The sequence below is a fragment of the Leiobunum rupestre genome, chromosome 11, assembly GCF_980474605.1.
Source record: "Leiobunum rupestre chromosome 11, qqLeiRupe1.1.hap1, whole genome shotgun sequence".
In the NCBI taxonomy this organism is placed as follows: Eukaryota; Metazoa; Arthropoda; class Arachnida; order Opiliones; family Sclerosomatidae; genus Leiobunum; species Leiobunum rupestre.
In genome coordinates this window covers 40,150,744-40,168,080 of record NC_143394.1, presented here as the reverse complement: position 1 = coordinate 40,168,080, position 17,337 = coordinate 40,150,744, and the positions used below count along the sequence as shown (strand labels likewise).

At 36.3% G+C, this 17,337-nt stretch overlaps 1 protein-coding gene across 1 annotated transcript in view; it reads left to right on the top strand.

Annotated features, from left to right (window-relative positions):
- Nucleotides 1–3,750: 3,750 nt before the first annotated feature.
- The window catches only part of Rbp6 (RNA-binding protein 6), a 429,839-nt gene continuing 416,252 nt past the window's right edge, over nucleotides 3,751–17,337 (top strand). The window contains exon 1 of the mRNA XM_090163570.1: nucleotides 3,751–3,771. The gene's annotated coding sequence lies outside the window, so the exon portion shown is untranslated. The remainder of the gene's footprint in view (nucleotides 3,772–17,337) is intronic.

Below are 17,337 nucleotides of genomic sequence, written 5' to 3'. Positions count from 1 at the left end.
TGGACACCACATAAAAATAGGGATAAATCAATGGAAACCACCTAAATATACGGATAAATCAATGGAGACCACATAAAAATAGTGATAAATCAATGTAGACCACATAAAAATAGGAATAAATCAATGGAAACCACCTAAATATACGGATAAATCAATGGAGACCACATAAAAATAGTGATAAATCAATGGAGACCACCTAAAAATAGGGATAAATCCATAGAGACCATTTATAAAAAGTGAGAAATCAATGGAGACCACATAAAATTGGGATAAATCAATAGAGACCACCTAAATATAGGGATAAATCCACAGAGACCATTTATAAAAAGTGAGAAATCAATGGAGACCACATAAAAATAGGGATAAATCAATGGAAACCACCTAAATATACGGATAAATCAATGGAAACCACCTAAATATACGGATAAATCAATGGAGACCACATAAAAATAGTGATAAATCAATGGAGATCACATAAAAATAGGGATAAATCAATGGAGACCACATAAAAATAGGGATAAATCAATGGAAACCACCTAAATATACGGATAAATCAATGGAGACCACCTAAAAATAGGGATAAATCCATAGAGACCATTTATAAAAAGTGAAAAATCAATGGAGACCACATAAAAATAGGGATAAATCAATGGAAACCACCTAAATATACGGATAAATCAATGGAAACCACCTAAATATACGGATAAATCAATGGAGACCACATAAAAATAGTGATAAATCAATGGAGATCACATAAAAATAGGGATAAATCAATGGAAACCACCTAAATATACGGATAAATCAATGGATACCACATAAAATAGTGATAAATCAATGGAGACCACCTAAAAATAGGGATAAATCCATAGAGACCATTTATAAAAAGTGAGAAATCAATGGACACCACATAAAAATAGTGATAAATCAATGGAGACCACATAAAATTGGGATAAATCAATGGAGACCACCTAAATATAGGGATAAATCCATAGAGACCATCTAAAAAAGTGAGAAATCAATGGAGACTACATAAAATAGGGATAAATCAATTAAGACCACCTAAAAATCGGGATAAATCAATGGTGGACACCTAAAAATAGGATATATTAATGGAGACCACATAAAAATAGGGGTAAATCAATGGAGACCACATAAAAATAGTGAGAAATCAATGGAGACCACATAAAAATAGGGATAAATCAATGGAGACGATCTAAAAAAAGTGAGAAATCAATGGAGACCAGATAAAAATAGGGATAAATCAATGGAGACGATCTAAAAAAAGTGAGAAATCAATGGAGACCAGATAAAAATAGGGATAAATCAATGGAGACGATCTAAAAAAGTGAGAAATCAATGGAGACCAGATAAAAATAGGGATAAATCAATGGAGACGATCTAAAAAAAGTGAGAAATCAATGGAGACCATATAAAAATAGGGATAAATCAATGGAGACGATCTAAAAAAAGTGAGAAATCAATGGAGACCAGATAAAAATAGGGATAAATCAATGGAGACGATCTAAAAAAAGTGAGAAATCAATGGAGACCAGATAAAAATAGGGATAAATCAATGGAGACGATCTAAAAAAAGTGAGAAATCAATGGAGACCAGATATAAATAGGGATAAATCAATGGAGACGATCTAAAAAAAGTGAGAAATCAATGGAGACCACATAAAATAGTTATAAATCAATGGAGACGATCTAAAAAAAGTGAGAAATCAATGGAGACCAGATAAAAATAGGGATAAATCAATGGAGACGATCTAAAAAAGGTGAGAAATCAATGGAGACCACATAAAAATAGGGATAAATCAATGGAGACGATCTAAAAAAAGTGAGAAATCAATGGAGACCACATAAAAATAGGGATAAATCAATGGAGACGATCTAAAAAAAGTGAGAAATCAATGGAGACCACATAAAAATAGGGATAAATCAATGGAGACGATCTAAAAAAAGTGAGAAATCAATGGAGACCAGATAAAAATAGGGATAAATCAATGGAGACGATCTAAAAAAAGTGAGAAATCAATGGAGACCAGATAAAAATAGGGATAAATCAATGGAGACGATCTAAAAAAGTGAGAAATCAATGGAGACCAGATAAAAATAGGGATAAATCAATGGAGACGATCTAAAAAAAGTGAGAAATCAATGGAGACCAGATAAAAATAGGGATAAATCAATGGAGACGATCTAAAAAAGGTGAGAAATCAATGGAGACCACATAAAAATAGGGATAAATCAATGGAGACGATCTAAAAAAAGTGAGAAATCAATGGAGACCAGATAAAAATAGGGATAAATCAATGGAGACGATCTAAAAAAAGTGAGAAATCAATGGAGACCAGATAAAAATAGGGATAAATCAATGGAGACGATCTAAAAAAAGTGAGAAATCAATGGAGACCAGATAAAAATAGGGATAAATCAATGGAGACGATCTAAAAAAGTGAGAAATCAATGGAGACCAGATAAAAATAGGGATAAATCAATGGAGACGATCTAAAAAAGTGAGAAATCAATGGAGACCAGATAAAAATAGGGATAAATCAATGGAGACGATCTAAAAAAGGTGAGAAATCAATGGAGACCACAAAAATAGGGATAAATCAATGGAGACGATCTAAAAAAGTGAGAAATCAATGGAGACCAGATAAAAATAGGGATAAATCAATGGAGACGATCTAAAAAAAGTGAGAAATCAATGGAGACCAGATAAAAATAGGGATAAATCAATGGAGACGATCTAAAAAAGTGAGAAATCAATGGAGACCAGATAAAAATAGGGATAAATCAATGGAGACGATCTAAAAAAAGTTAGAAATCAATGGAGACCAGATAAAAATAGGGATAAATCAATGGAGACGATCTAAAAAAGGTGAGAAATCAATGGAGACCACATAAAAATAGGGATAAATGAATGGAGACGATCTAAAAAAAGTGAGAAATCAATGGAGACCAGATAAAAATAGGGATAAATCAATGGAGACGATCTAAAAAAAGTGAGAAATCAATGGAGACCAGATAAAAATAGGGATAAATCAATGGAGACGATCTAAAAAATTGAGAAATCAATGGAGACCAGATAAAAATAGGGATAAATCAATGGAGACGATCTAAAAAAGTGAGAAATCAATGGAGACCAGATAAAAATAGGGATAAATCAATGGAGACGATCTAAAAAAAGTGAGAAATCAATGGAGACCAGATAAAAATAGGGATAAATCAATGGAGACGATCTAAAAAAAGTGAGAAATCAATGGAGACCACATAAAAATAGTGATAAATCAATGGCATTTACATAATTTTTTTGAAAATCAATAGTCACCCGTACAACCACTCTTCCGTTTAAATGTGTGTAAAATGTATATACAGAGGGATAAGTTGCGTAAAGTTAAACATTTAAGCAGTCTTTATAATTTTGTTTTTTTTGGGGAGGGGCTGGTTTGAAATTCGATATGGGCTAAAGGGTTGATTCCAAAAAGATCCGCTAGTCGCGATACTCTGGAGAAAATCGATGGACTATTTATTCGAAAATCGTCTATTTCGTACGTTTACGAGACTACAAGTTTTTACGCCTAATTTTACTACATCACAGCTTTTCCAATTCGTAGCGTTTAAAAGTTGGCGCTCGCGAAATCAGTGGCGAGGCGTCAATCCCGCGGTCCGTCAGATGGCGGTAGCGGCGCCTCGCTCCGTCGCTTTTCGGCCTGGCGCACTGGCGAATCCTGAGAAAAGAGTGTAGGACGGCAACCCGAAAAGGTAATAAATTTGGCTCTCTCTCCGCGCGCCGCTCGCCCCGCATCGCCGCGAACGCTCCGGGTTTTGGGGACGGAATAATGGAGTCATTTTTTCAGCCCCCGTTTCCAGGCATTTTTATATCCAGCGGGACCAACGGGAGGGTGGTGTTCGCGTTCGAACGCCTAAACGTCGGGATTATAGTTCGCAAATGGGCGCCTTATTTAATAAAAAGGTGATAATGTCGTGTGACTCGAAATGAGATCTACGCACGACAGCTCGCTGATGATATTCGCCGAAAATACGCTCAGAAGTCGCGATTTACTATTTTTTTCCTTTTGCGCGTTTCATTTCGGCGTTTTTAGCCCTAAAAATATAATGCAACGTAAAATCTGTGTAGTATTACTTTCACTAGCCTCGCGTTTTCTATATATTGATTTCTATGGATTATTATTTTTAGTACGTTGTTTTATTCTGGGGTCTGTTGCGACTTATTTTAACGCTATTTTCGTCGTAGTTTAACCTAAAGCGTTTGTAGGCGCTTTCCAATAGTGAAATTCCGTAGTTAAATGATAAAATTATTCTTTGTCTACATGGAAAATCTTTTATAGTAAAATTATAACGTAGAAAATACAGACGTATTATTTTATTTTATTTTCTAATTTATGTTATGTTATATTATTTTATTTATTTTTTAATTTATGTTATGTTATGATATTTATTTTTTAATTTATATTATGTTATGTTATTTTTTAATTTGTTATTTTATTTTATTTTATTTTTTAAATTATGTTATGCTATTTTCTTTTTTAATTTATGTTATGGTATGTTATTTTATTTTTTAATTTATCTTATATTATTTTCTTTTTTTAATTTATGTTATGTTATGTTATTTTATTTATTTTTTAATTTATTGTTATGTTATGATATTTATTTTTTAATTTGTATTATGTTATGTTATTTTTTAATTTATGTTATTTTATTTTTTTTTAATTTATGTTATGTTATTTTATTTTTTAATTTATCTTATATTATTTTCTTTTTTTAATTTATGTTATGTTAGGTTATGTTATTTTATTTTTTAATTTACGTTATGTTATGTTATTTTATTTTTTAATTATTAATGTTATGTTATTTTATTTTTTAATTATGTTATGTTATTTTATTTTTTAATTATGTTATGTTATGTTATTTTATTTTTTAATTATTTATGTTATGTTATTTTCTTTCGTTTCTTTATTCTATTTATGTAAACATCCAGGTGGGTTTTTTTTGGGAAATTTTACAATACATAAGTACGAGTTTTAACTGAACGGATCCTATAGCGACGTGGGTTTTAAATTTGGTTCTTTTCCAAAATATCGATTATATGTGTTTGTTCGATAATTCGTATCTTGGGTCCCAACGAAACCATTCTTAGCATCAACCTTTAAAATTATCGATTTTCGTTCCAACTTTTTTATTTATCTTTATATTCGCGGGGGGGAGGTTCAATCAGAAGAACGCCTCCCCCCCCCTCGTGCCCTGCCAGAAATATTTTCCAAATTAGCCTCCCAAATTATATGTACGGGGGGGGGGGGGGGGTCATTCACAAGCCTGGACATAGATAAATTTTTCGTTTTATTTACTCGATATAAGTGGAGTTCCTTTCTAGATTTAGTTTTTCACTTTGTCCCAATCTGGAGCTTTCACGAAGGTAGGCGCGGTTTTTGGACTGAGGCGAAAAAGTAAGGGAAAAAACCGTAAACCTATCGATACCTGTCCGTCGGGTCCGTAGAGTCGCCAGGTGAGTTGAGAGGCGTGGACACAGCGAAACGTCACTCGGGGACTCTTAATGGGGAAAACGTGTCACATGTCCATTAATGATACGGCGACACTTTTACAACATTTAGGTACCAGCCTAAGCCTTGAATCTCTCTCTGCCCTGTCGACTCCCTCAACAGTATACAAGCCATATTTCGGATAAATATTTATTTATCCGGCCGCCAAAGCGTGAATAAAATCAGACCGTAATAAAAACGGAACATAACTTTTAAGAGTACTTTTCGACTTATTCAAATCATAGACTAATGTTCAAATTGACTTTATTATTCAAAAGTTGCGTGTGACGATTTTACCGTTATTTGTCTACTATTATCGGAAGTGTATTATATATTTGTTACGAGAGAAGTATGCGAGTGCATTCGCAAGTTTGAAATCGCGGAAGTTAAAAACGAATCATGGCTCAAAGTTACCACGTGTATAAATTTTAATAGGACGAAACCGGTCTACCGTTGGAATTTCTGGCTATTTAATTTAATTTAATTTAGTCTTTCACTCGAAGATCTATTTGGTCTGAGTTTCGCGTCTTTTTGTTTGCTCGAAGACCTATCGGTACGAGCTATTTGTAAGTTTTTAAAATTCTGCAAATTGGTTTAGGGTTTAGCTTTATTATCCCTTTTCATAATGGACTAATCTACTTTTTAATTTTATCATCCTTATTAATTTTTATGCCAAAGAGTAAAAACATCATTACGAAAGGATATTTACTCATATCATAATAATAATAATAATAATAATCAGCTAGGCTAATACCCAAAGCACCACCTTAGGCCTAAGTCATCATGCGACTTTTGAAGCCCTTAATTCCGGTGGCCGGGTTACAATGCGTAGGAGGGTGGTGGCAAGCCCTGCATGCCACGAGATCGAGCCAACAGCTCCCTACACTAACTATTACCGTTAAACTCTACAAGTTTTTATGGGAAGGGAAAACCGAAGTGTATTATGGTGAGTGAGGGTAAGAATGGACATGGCGAAGTTTGGACACTTTTGAAAAATATTTATTTGAAAATTTATTCTTTGATGCCAAAGCGCAAAATTGGTCTCATTTTGAAGCCTTAGACATACCCTAAAACATGCAATTTATTACTAAATATTTACACCGTGACAATTTATACAGCAAGTCTCTAAATAAAACAACTAAAATTATCGAAAAAAATGTCTTGAAATTTCATTGGAAATTTCATTTTGTGGCTTAGGAAATAAGATATAGCATGCAAACATGAAATGGTGAGAAAAAAATAAATTGTTTAAGTATTATTTTAAGCAATTTCGCGTTTTTCTAGTACACTAAATTTATAATTTAATGAAGGTTTTGCCTTTTTTATAAGCATTTAAATTAACTAGTGCAAAGTTTAAGATTGGACAGCCTACCTTGTGATCAATCACATGTCGATTGTATTCAATTTTAAACGAGGTAGGATTTAGTTTAAGGTCTTTGCTTGAAAGGAAACTTTAAAAACAAGTTTTTATATTCAAATTTCCCAGGAAAGCAGACGGCTGACTGCGTACGGCTGTGAGTTTGGAGCTCAACGAAACACGTAGCTAGTTCCCTCTATGAGGCTGCCTCGCTTACATTGTTAGTGAAAGAGAGTCGAGGGGTCCGACACTCTTTCAAATTTCGTACACGCCAGTAATTTGAAAATTTCCAAATTTCAAATTACTTATTAAATTTTAGAAAATCTTTTCAAATTTCTCAAATGTTTTGGCAAATTTTAAATTTTTTATCGATTCCGACAAATTTCTCAAATTTAATAAATCTTATGAAATTTGATGGTTTTCCGCAAATTTTTATGAAATCTTGCAAAAATTTTAAAATTTGAATTGAAATTTTAGAAAATCTTGAGAAAATTAATAAATTTCTACGGGAAATTTAAGAAATCTTCAAAATTTACAAAAAACCCCAAAGGAGAAATTTCCAAAGATACTGTAAACTATTTCTGTGATAACTGCACACCAGAAGTATAACATGTAATATATGAATATCTTTATATATTAATATTGTAATATTACAATATCTACCCTTTTTTTTTTTGAGATACACAAACATCGGTGTCGACCTGAGGCCTTAGACACCAGAACACACACAATAACTGATTAATCAGGGTGAGATATGTGTAACGGCCACGCCAACGGGAGTATACGTGGGGACAGGGGTGGGGACACCCGTGGCGGAAGTATCCCGACCACCCGTTGGGGGATTGGTAGTCGGCCTCACATGGCCTTCCACAAACTCTGCCTCCCGGACGCCTGGGATTACAGGAGTGAGCCACTACTCCCGGCATATCTACCCTATTAAAATATTGGTTTCCATATTATTTATTTGCCTTAAATTACTTCTTAAAACAAATTTATCGTATAATTAGGCTTCATCTTAAAAAAATCTTTTTTCAAAATTTTCCACTAAGTTATATGTTTTTTTTAAATGCCCAATGACAGACGAAATTGTCCAAAAATATACCTTGTCCATAGTTTTCCTAATAGTGTCCAAAGTTAGCGAATTGGTGTCTAATTTAAACCTTATTGTCTTTAGTTAGCACCCCCCAGTCCAATTCAAAACTATTTTGTCCAATGTTTGACTTACTCACTTCATATCTTAAAATAATTATTGTTTTAAAAATTCACAAATTTAAACGCCAAAAACCAGAGTAAATTAAAAATGAACATTCATTATTTGTATTTCAAATCGTTTTAAAATGGTCTACTCTAAATTTGTGTTTTTAAATGGAATTTTACAAAAAGTGTCCATTCTTACCCTCACTCACCCTAAATATCTCTTTAACGAACACGTACTTTCCCAGGCTAACACTGATTTTCCAAAATGCATTTTGGAAGGAAATATAAGCTAATGCGGTGACTTTCCGAAACATCGTTGAAATGTGATTTATAAATTATTAATTTTATAATTTACATCGCTAGATCTATGATGCGGTTCAAGCTTTCCATGGCAGGGTCCCAAGGCTTAGAGGTTTCTTTGGGCCCCTCAACACCTCAACATCCCCTCTCCCTACGTGATGCATAGGCCCCTGCTTACCCCCTGCTCTTCTTGGGCCCCTACGACCTGAGCCTAGTCAGCCTTATGGATAACGCGGCACTGTTTCTACCTTTTAAATATGAAGGGAATAAGGGTTTATTCCAGATTTTAAATATGAATGCGAAATCCCTACGAAATCTTGCAGACAAAACGTTTCTATACAATGAACTAAAGTTATGTCTGTGTTGTGTTAATATTTAATTTTTAATAGTGTTTTTATTTTGGAAAAATATTCAACTGTTTTAATATTTATGATTATTTCAAACGTTAAATCCAATTTTTATTAAAGTCGCACGAATCACATTTCTGTAACTATGTATGCGCGTTTTCTGGATAGTAAGTGGTTTTTACGATAGATACAAGATGGCGCTATCGAATTAGAAAATAATGGCGGGTTTCTTTTGAGGAAGCAGTTTCGGTAATAGATTACGTTTATGGGTCTGGAATATGTAGATTCGTACGTTATCAGTAACTTAAATAAGGTCATTACGCTTTAGTCCCATTCAACCGAAATCCCATTCGACCGAAGGCGGTTTTTGAGGTGTCCCATTCAACCGAATTCCGCCGAAACGTGCGGTTTTTATGTGTCCCATTCGACGGAACGCTTTTATGTGTCCCATTCGACCGAACGCTGCTATATAAATTGGCTTTTGCTATGTTTTCAATTTAGTTACTGAAGTCGTTTGCAATGGAGCGGATAGCTAATAAAGGAGGGTATTTATACATCAATCATAATTATTTATTCCGTCTTAATAAAAAGAAAGATACAAATTGCTATTTTTCTTGCCGAAACGCGATGTGTAAAGTAAAAACTGAAATAGTAAACTTAACCAACTCTAACCTAACCTAACCTAACCTAAACATGGATCTTCGATAGTACATACCTTATAAATAAAATACCAAATCACCCCGCCAATTGGGCTACATTTTAAAATTATTTCGGTCGAATGGGATTTCGGTCGAATGGGAATAAACGGTCATTACCTGTTTAAAGGCATTATAAGTCGCTAGATGACTTGGGCCTAAGATGGTACCTTGGGTATTAGGTTAGCTGATTATCTATATCGAAGAGATATCTTATGTACTTCTGGTATTATTTATTTTTACAAAAATAGCTGAAACTACGTATTATTACTAGATATTGTTTATTCGTCAAGAGCTCCCTAAATTTTATAAAATTATTTATATAAATAAATAAAAATCAAAAAATGACAAAGAATATCGATCTGTCAAAAATGGCAATGCGCGTGTGGAGAAGGGGAGGATATCGAAATATCAAAGTATCGATTGTGTAATTTTAAGTAGTGGCAGTGTGTTACGCGATATCCGGTATTTTATTCAAATCATAAACTAAATGCTTAAGTAGACGTAAAATAATTGTTTATTTTTGGCACCCAAGACTTAAATTGGCACCATCGACCGTGTGTCGAAGCATTTCATTAAAATTTAGAGGTCGGGGACGGTTAATCATTATCCATGTTTAAATTGATTTTTTTCGGGGAAAAATGTAAAGAAAGAAATTTACCGGTTAATATTTCGGAAAATGATTAAAAAACAGGTATTATTAGGAAAATTTGAGCTTTTTCTAGAAAAAAACGTCGTTTTTCAGATTAATTTTACAAATTTATCAAAAAATTAATCGGATAATACAGAAATATAAATTGCTTGATCAAAACGTTTTACGAATAATTTTGAGAGCTTTATCTATTGAATAAAAGTTAACCATCACCGACCTCTACATTTCATTAAAATTACAGACCGCTACGATTTAGAATTTGACCAATACGATCGATAATTTGATACTTCGATAGCAGCCTCTTCTGCACATGCGCATTGCAATTTTTGATTTTAACAGAATAGCCTCCCAGCAGTGGCGTAGCTGTTGGTCCTCAGGGCCCGCGGTGCGGGGGGGGGGGCCTCGAGCTTCGGGTGCCCGCTAACTAAAAAAAAATGAAAAGAAGAGATTTTTGCGGGGGGGGGGGGGGGGCTCTGAGTTCTCAGCTACGCCACTGCCTCCCAGGCTTATTTTTTTTAGGAGAAGGGGCTCAGTGTACCAACATGATGGGGATTTCGAGCAAAGCTAAAAATGTTCTCATTCTCCAAAAGAATAAATATAACAATTTTTTTGCCAAGATTTGTTACTGCTGTATTAGAAATATGCGAGAAAATGGCGAGATTAGCGCGGGAGTTTATTTTACGACCGGGAATATTAAATATAGCGAAAGTGCTGGCGTGTTACATTATAGCGGCCATGGGAAAGGCTATGTTTTTAGTTTACATAATCCAAGTTTGGACTAGGCTAGAGCGGCCTGGTGTCGCAGTTAGAAAGAAGGAGATAAGGAACCCAATCCACAGTCATAAATATTCGTTGCCAGAATAAATCATCCTTTTAACCCGTTTTTTCTCGCCAACGTCCTCAAACCATATATACTTTGCCTCTAAGATTACGAAAACAGTTTTTTGTCTTTTTTGCATCCGTCGTTAAAGAAACACACGAAGCACGCGCTCTGCGATACAGTTTGCTCTCAGAAACGGGCGACTTCTTAATAATGATCTCTTCAGTTCCTTGGATGTAGGGCGGGATGGTTCGGGGGGGGGGGGGGCACTTCAAAGAGATACCGGTATGCTTCCAAAAAACCCCCCGACAATTATGAAGGTTTATTTTTACCTCTTTCCTTATTCGCCAGGAGGAAGGGGGGTTGTCGCGGTGGATCTTCCGAGGTTGTTCCAACTTCGGATGATATTTCCTAGCCGCTTTTCTCCCGTTGCGGGGATGCGGCGAACGTCTGGATTTTGGAAGCGAACGTATACTCGTAAATATAAAAGTGGAATTTTGTGCACTTGCTCATCCCTTCTGTATTTTTTATCCGCGCCTGAAAGGATTGTTGCGCGGATGGTTTGCATTGACGTCTAGAGACATTGTAGCTGTAGTACTTAATTTACAAATACGGCAGAATTACGCGGGCCCAATAAGAGAGGAGGGAAGATGGTATCTGGGCCCGTGCAGCTTGGGGGCCCAGGGTTGACCCAAAGAGATTTTTCTTTCACCCAATTTACTCCCCGGAAAAGTATCTCTTTAATAACGGCTCTCTTGAGGCCCAGAAATATTATATTTTTACCGGGGCCCGGGCCGGCTCTCGGTGCGCTGGTGATACTGTACTAGGTCAAGGTTATAATTAAAGTTGTTCATTTTCCGGAAAAATAAAATTCGGAAAATTTTCCAAAAATGTTTCCGAATTGCGGAAAATCTTCCGCAAATCGGAAAAATAAAAAATTGAAACATAAATTACTTTTTAAGAGTTTTTAATGTTATTAACTTTTAATCGATATAAAATGTCTAATAACAGTAAACAGACTACAGAACATTAATAGTTTTACATTGTTAATCAGTTTAACCTAGTCTAGAGGTTTAGTTTTACTTTCAGATTCGAAAAAATGAGGCGAAAATTCCGCTTTATTTAAATTTGCAAACAATATATTAGACTAATCATGGAATGAAAAGGTTTTTTATTTTTTTCGGTAAAATACGGAAAGTTTTCCTGAAAAAAGGCCTCGGTCATTTAACGTAAATTTTTTCGACTTACAACACTAGTTATAATATTCTTTAGATGTACCGCGAAAAGTATAGAGTATAAATTTATCACGGTAAAAGTGGGTAACATTAGAGATATTAAGGCCGTATGAAACAAACGTGTACGGATAACGCGTGTAGTTAGCGCTCAATAAGGCGACGACTCTACAAGTTTAATTCTTTTATCTTAAATTCTTTTTGAGTCATGGTGTAAGTTTCTATTTTTAACTATATAATACTAATTTTCATGAAGTATCGTGTCTCGAAAATTAGTATTATACGTGTATAGTTAAAAATTCTACAAGTTTACGTTCTTCCTTGATGTTTAGTAAGGAGGACTTCTTGTTTCATCTTCGTAGCGATGCGACGTCCCGATGGGAGAGAAATGCACTTGTCCTTAACTCTCCCTTTTGGTGTATTTATACAATTGGGCCTGAGCTGGGGCGACCGTGGGCTTCTAATCGTGGGGAGATCGTACTATTTTTAAACCAAGCGGCAACATCTGCAGAAACGACTTTTCCATCCCAACAGATTCTCGATACGGACGCTACTATAGACTGCTGGTTGGTACGCGTAGCTCCGGTGTAAATCATGCAACGTCAAACTTTCGTGGGTCATTTACAATTTCTTAGGCCTAGATATCAAAAACCTTGAACGTCACTTTGAAAAATAGATTTATTTATATATAGGTACAGTGGGAAAGAAAAATTATTGTCTCCAGCCGGAAAAAAACGGCTTCGCGAATTTTGAAAAAGGTTTTTGATTCCAATTAGAGGATACATATGCTTGCCTGCACCCGAGCGAATTGATGGTTCCGTGCGCTGTCGCGAACCTGTCACCACTGTTCATTCCGACACACACAACCTCCTTCTCTTCATACTTTGTATCGTGTGGCTAATGATGCTCTCACCATCACCCGTATCTTTACGGTAATTTACGAAACGGAATATAATAGCGTTATTATCTTATAAATAAAATTTATAATTGATTTCGGCAGCTGCACTAGTAAACGTTCACTAAAATATTTCTGGTTCCTAAGGGCTTTGGATACTTTTCGTTAATGTATTTAAATTAACAAGTAAAATTTATTGGTTTTGACTTCAAAAGGTTCAGGAGATGTTTGGTGATTTGGAAATCTATAACGGTGGCGTATCCAAAGAGGGAATTCAACCACATTTTGACCCTCTTGACCAATTTTTGTCATCCTGACGAAGTCTGTGGTCACATACATCGGTTCACCCAATCTGCCTAATTAATATTCATTGCCCCCACAAAAGGTCCATGACTCCCTGTACAGTTCCCACACTTTGCCAAACGAAGGTATATTCCCCACAAAAGGATCATAACTCCCTTTAAAGTTCCCCTACTCTGCCCAATGATGGTACATTTCCCCACAAAAGTATCATGGCTCCCTGTACAGTTGTCCCCCTTCTGCCCGATGAAGGTTCATTCCCCACAAAGGATCATGGCTCCCTGTACAGTTGTCCCCCTTCTGCCCGATGAAGGTTCATCACAAAAGGATCATGGCTCCCTGTACAGTTGTCCCCCTTCTGCCCGATGAAGGTTCATTCCCCACAAAGGAACATGGCTCCCTGTACAGTTGTCCCCCCTCTGCCCGATGAAGGTACATTCCCCACAAAGGATCATGGCTCCTTGTACAGTTGCCCCTACTTTTCCCGATGAAGGTTCATTCTCCCACAAAAGGATCATGGCTCCCTGTACAGTTGTCCCCCCTCTGCCCGATGAAGGCTCATTCCCCACAAAAGGATCATGGCTCCCTGTACAGTTGTCCCTCCTCTGCCCGATGAAGGTTCATTCCCCACAAAAGGATCATGGCTCCCTGTACAGTTGTCCCTCCTCTGCCCGATGAAGGTTCATTCCTCACAAAAGGATCATGGCTCCTTGTACAGTTATCCCTCCTCTGCCCGATGAAGGTTCATTCCCCACAAAAGGATCATGGCTCCCTGTACAGTTGTCCCTCCTCTGCCCGATGAAGGTTCATTCCTCACAAAAGGATCATGGCTCCCTGTACAGTTGTCCCTCCTCTGCCCGATGAAGGTTCATTCCCCACAAAAGGATCATGGCTCCCTGTGCAGTTGTCCCCCCTCTGCCCGATGAAGGCTCATTCCCCACAAAAGGATCATGGCTCCCTGTACAGTTGTCCCTTCTCTGCCCGATGAAGGTTCATTCCCCACAAAAGGATCATGGCTCCCTGTACAGTTGTCCCTCCTCTGCCCGATGAAGGTTCATTCCCCACAAAAGGATCATGGCTCCCTGTACAGTTGTCCCTTCTCTGCCCGATGAAGGTTCATTCCCCACAAAAGGATCATGGCTCCCTGTGCAGTTGTCCCCCCTCTGCCCGATGAAGGCTCATTCCCCACAAAAGGATCATGGCTCCCTGTACAGTTGTCCCTTCTCTGCCCGATGAAGGTTCATTCCCCACAAAAGGATCATGGCTCCCTGTACAGTTGTCCCTCCTCTGCCCGATGAAGGTTCATTCCTCACAAAAGGATCATGGCTCCCTGTACAGTTGTCCCTCCTCTGCCCGATGAAGGTTCATTCCCCACAAAAGGATCATGGCTCCCAGTACAGTTGTCCCCCCTCTGCCCGATGAAGGCTCATTCCCCACAAAAGGATCATGGCTCCCTGTACAGTTGTCCCTCCTCTGCCCGATGAAGGTTCATTCCCCACAAAAGTATCATGGCTCCCTGTACAGTTGTCCCTCCTCTGCCCGATGAAGGTTCATTCCCCACAAAAGGATCATGGCTCCCTGTACAGTTGTCCCTCCTCTGCCCGATGAAGGTTCATTCCTCACAAAAGGATCATGGCTCCCTGTAGAGTTACCCCTACTTTTCCCGATGAAGGTTCATTCCCCACAAAAGGATCATGGCTCCCTGTACAGTTGTCCCCCTTCTGCCCGATGAAGGTTCATTCCCCCACAAAAGGATCATGGCTCCCTGTACAGTTGTCCCCCCTCTGCCCGATGAAGGTACATTCCCCACAAAGGATCATGGCTCCCTGTACAGTTGCCCCTACTTTTCCCGATGAAGGTTCATTCCCCACAAAAGGATCATGGCTCCCTTTACCATTCCTACACTCTGCCCAATGATGTTTTCTTCCTTAGTACATGTGGGCATATTGCATCTGCGAAAACTTACAATTCCCCCTATTGTTGTGGTGCCTGCCATGAAATAGGCTGAGTAGGCTACATCCTACCTGTAATTTTGAGATGGCCCTAATTTTCGGTTAATGGGGCCCCATAATTTAGAAAAAGTGCCCCAATGTTTTTCAATTTTATGCATATCATTAAGTATAATTAAATATTTTCCATTTTCCAAACTTGATTTTTTAAATATATTTTAAATTAAGAAAAAACATCCCGGTAACTTATCACGAGATCGTTATGACAATTCCTTTTTATAAAATGACCAGCCTACGTGTAAAGAAAGCATAGCTACTTCACTGAGCAGCACAAACAGGTCCAAAGGCCATAGCTGCACCCGGTAGATTCACCTCATTCTTTACCTTGCATAGCGCAGTATGTAAATAGATAGGTGTAAAAAGAGGTAAAATGGACCTCTGAAATTCGCTTCGCATCGTTCTCTCGACGATCCTTATCCGGCTGTCATCCGTGCCTAGCCAATTTTCGACTGCAGCCAGCCATTTTTCTCTACGGGTAGAAGATAAAGAATTAAAATAAGAGAGACAAGAAGGCGATTAATGAATGTTTTATGTGCTGGCGCGACGTCGGGCGCGGAGAAGATCGGAGATCAACTTTTATTCTTACTCTCACTTTTCCACGCGTTCCTATCTGGGTTAATTTCTGAAGAGACGAGCGCGTTTTACGTCCCGGGACAGTGCCGCTCAAATGACTCGTGCGTCGTTACGTCATTAGTGACGCTAATTTCGAGTTATGAAACTGCTCTTTAATTATTTCTCCCGATTTATGGCTTTGTGCCTCCGTTTAAAGATATTTGCGAACCAGCCGCATTGGTGGCCTGGCTGTCGCGTTTGCGCGATGGAGATTATGTCATCTTATAATCCTTAAATTAAATATTGTTATATTCTATTCTCAGTTGATAGGTCCTGCATAGAAAACACATAGTGTTAAATCACAAGTATATAATATACTTCTTAACGACGTTCAGGTACCAATAGTGCTCGGAATTGTTTATTCATTATCCACAAATTTTCCGATTTATTTAAAAAACGTTGGTAAAAAGAATGTAATTTTAACTTATTTAATTATGTTTTTTACGCAACCAAGCATTTATTTGAATAAAAGTGGTATTTATTTAAATAATTGTTTGTTTTATTTAAATAATAGGCTTATTCACTTTCGATTATTTAAACATTTCACAATTTTTATTCAACTATTGGTTATTTAAATAAATTTTATTTCAAAATCGCCAAGCTTATTTTTTTTCTGGATATAAATTAATCGAATGCCGAGCACTAGGTACCAACGCAAGCATAGAAATCACGAGAGCATAAAACCATAAGTAACTTAATAAGAGTAGTACGATAATTAGAAAAAATTATCATCTAACTTTTTTTTTAGTTATTGCGCAATTAAGGTTTAGCTCAGCACTGAGCTCCCTAGTGTCTAAATATACTACACGGTGAAATATACTACAACCAAATTCAAACGTTCGCTACGGAAATTAGCATTAACTGAAAAGGAAGTGTCATATGTATAAGTTCACATGAAAATGTTATATATTTAAAAAACATTTAAACCTTATGACAATGTTAAGAAGAAATTAGATTAATTTTGATTAAATTGGTATCTTTAGTTTAATTTTGATTAAATTGGTATCTTTAGTTTAATTTTGATTAAATTAGTATCTTTAGTTTTATTTTGATTAAATTGGTATCTTTGATTTAATTTTGATTAAATTGGTATCTTTAGTTTAATTTTGATTAAATTGGTATATTTAGTTTTATTTTGATTCAATTGGTATCTTTAGTTTAATTTTGATTAAATTGGTATCTTTAGTTTAATTTTGATTAAATTGGTATCTTTAGTTTAATTTTGATTAAATTGGTATCTTTAGTTTAATTTTGATTAAATTGGTATCTTTAGTTTAATTTTGATTAAATTGGTATCTTTATCAATGTATTTCCGATAATAAATTTTTGGTTGTTTTGAGATTTTTCTCAATTG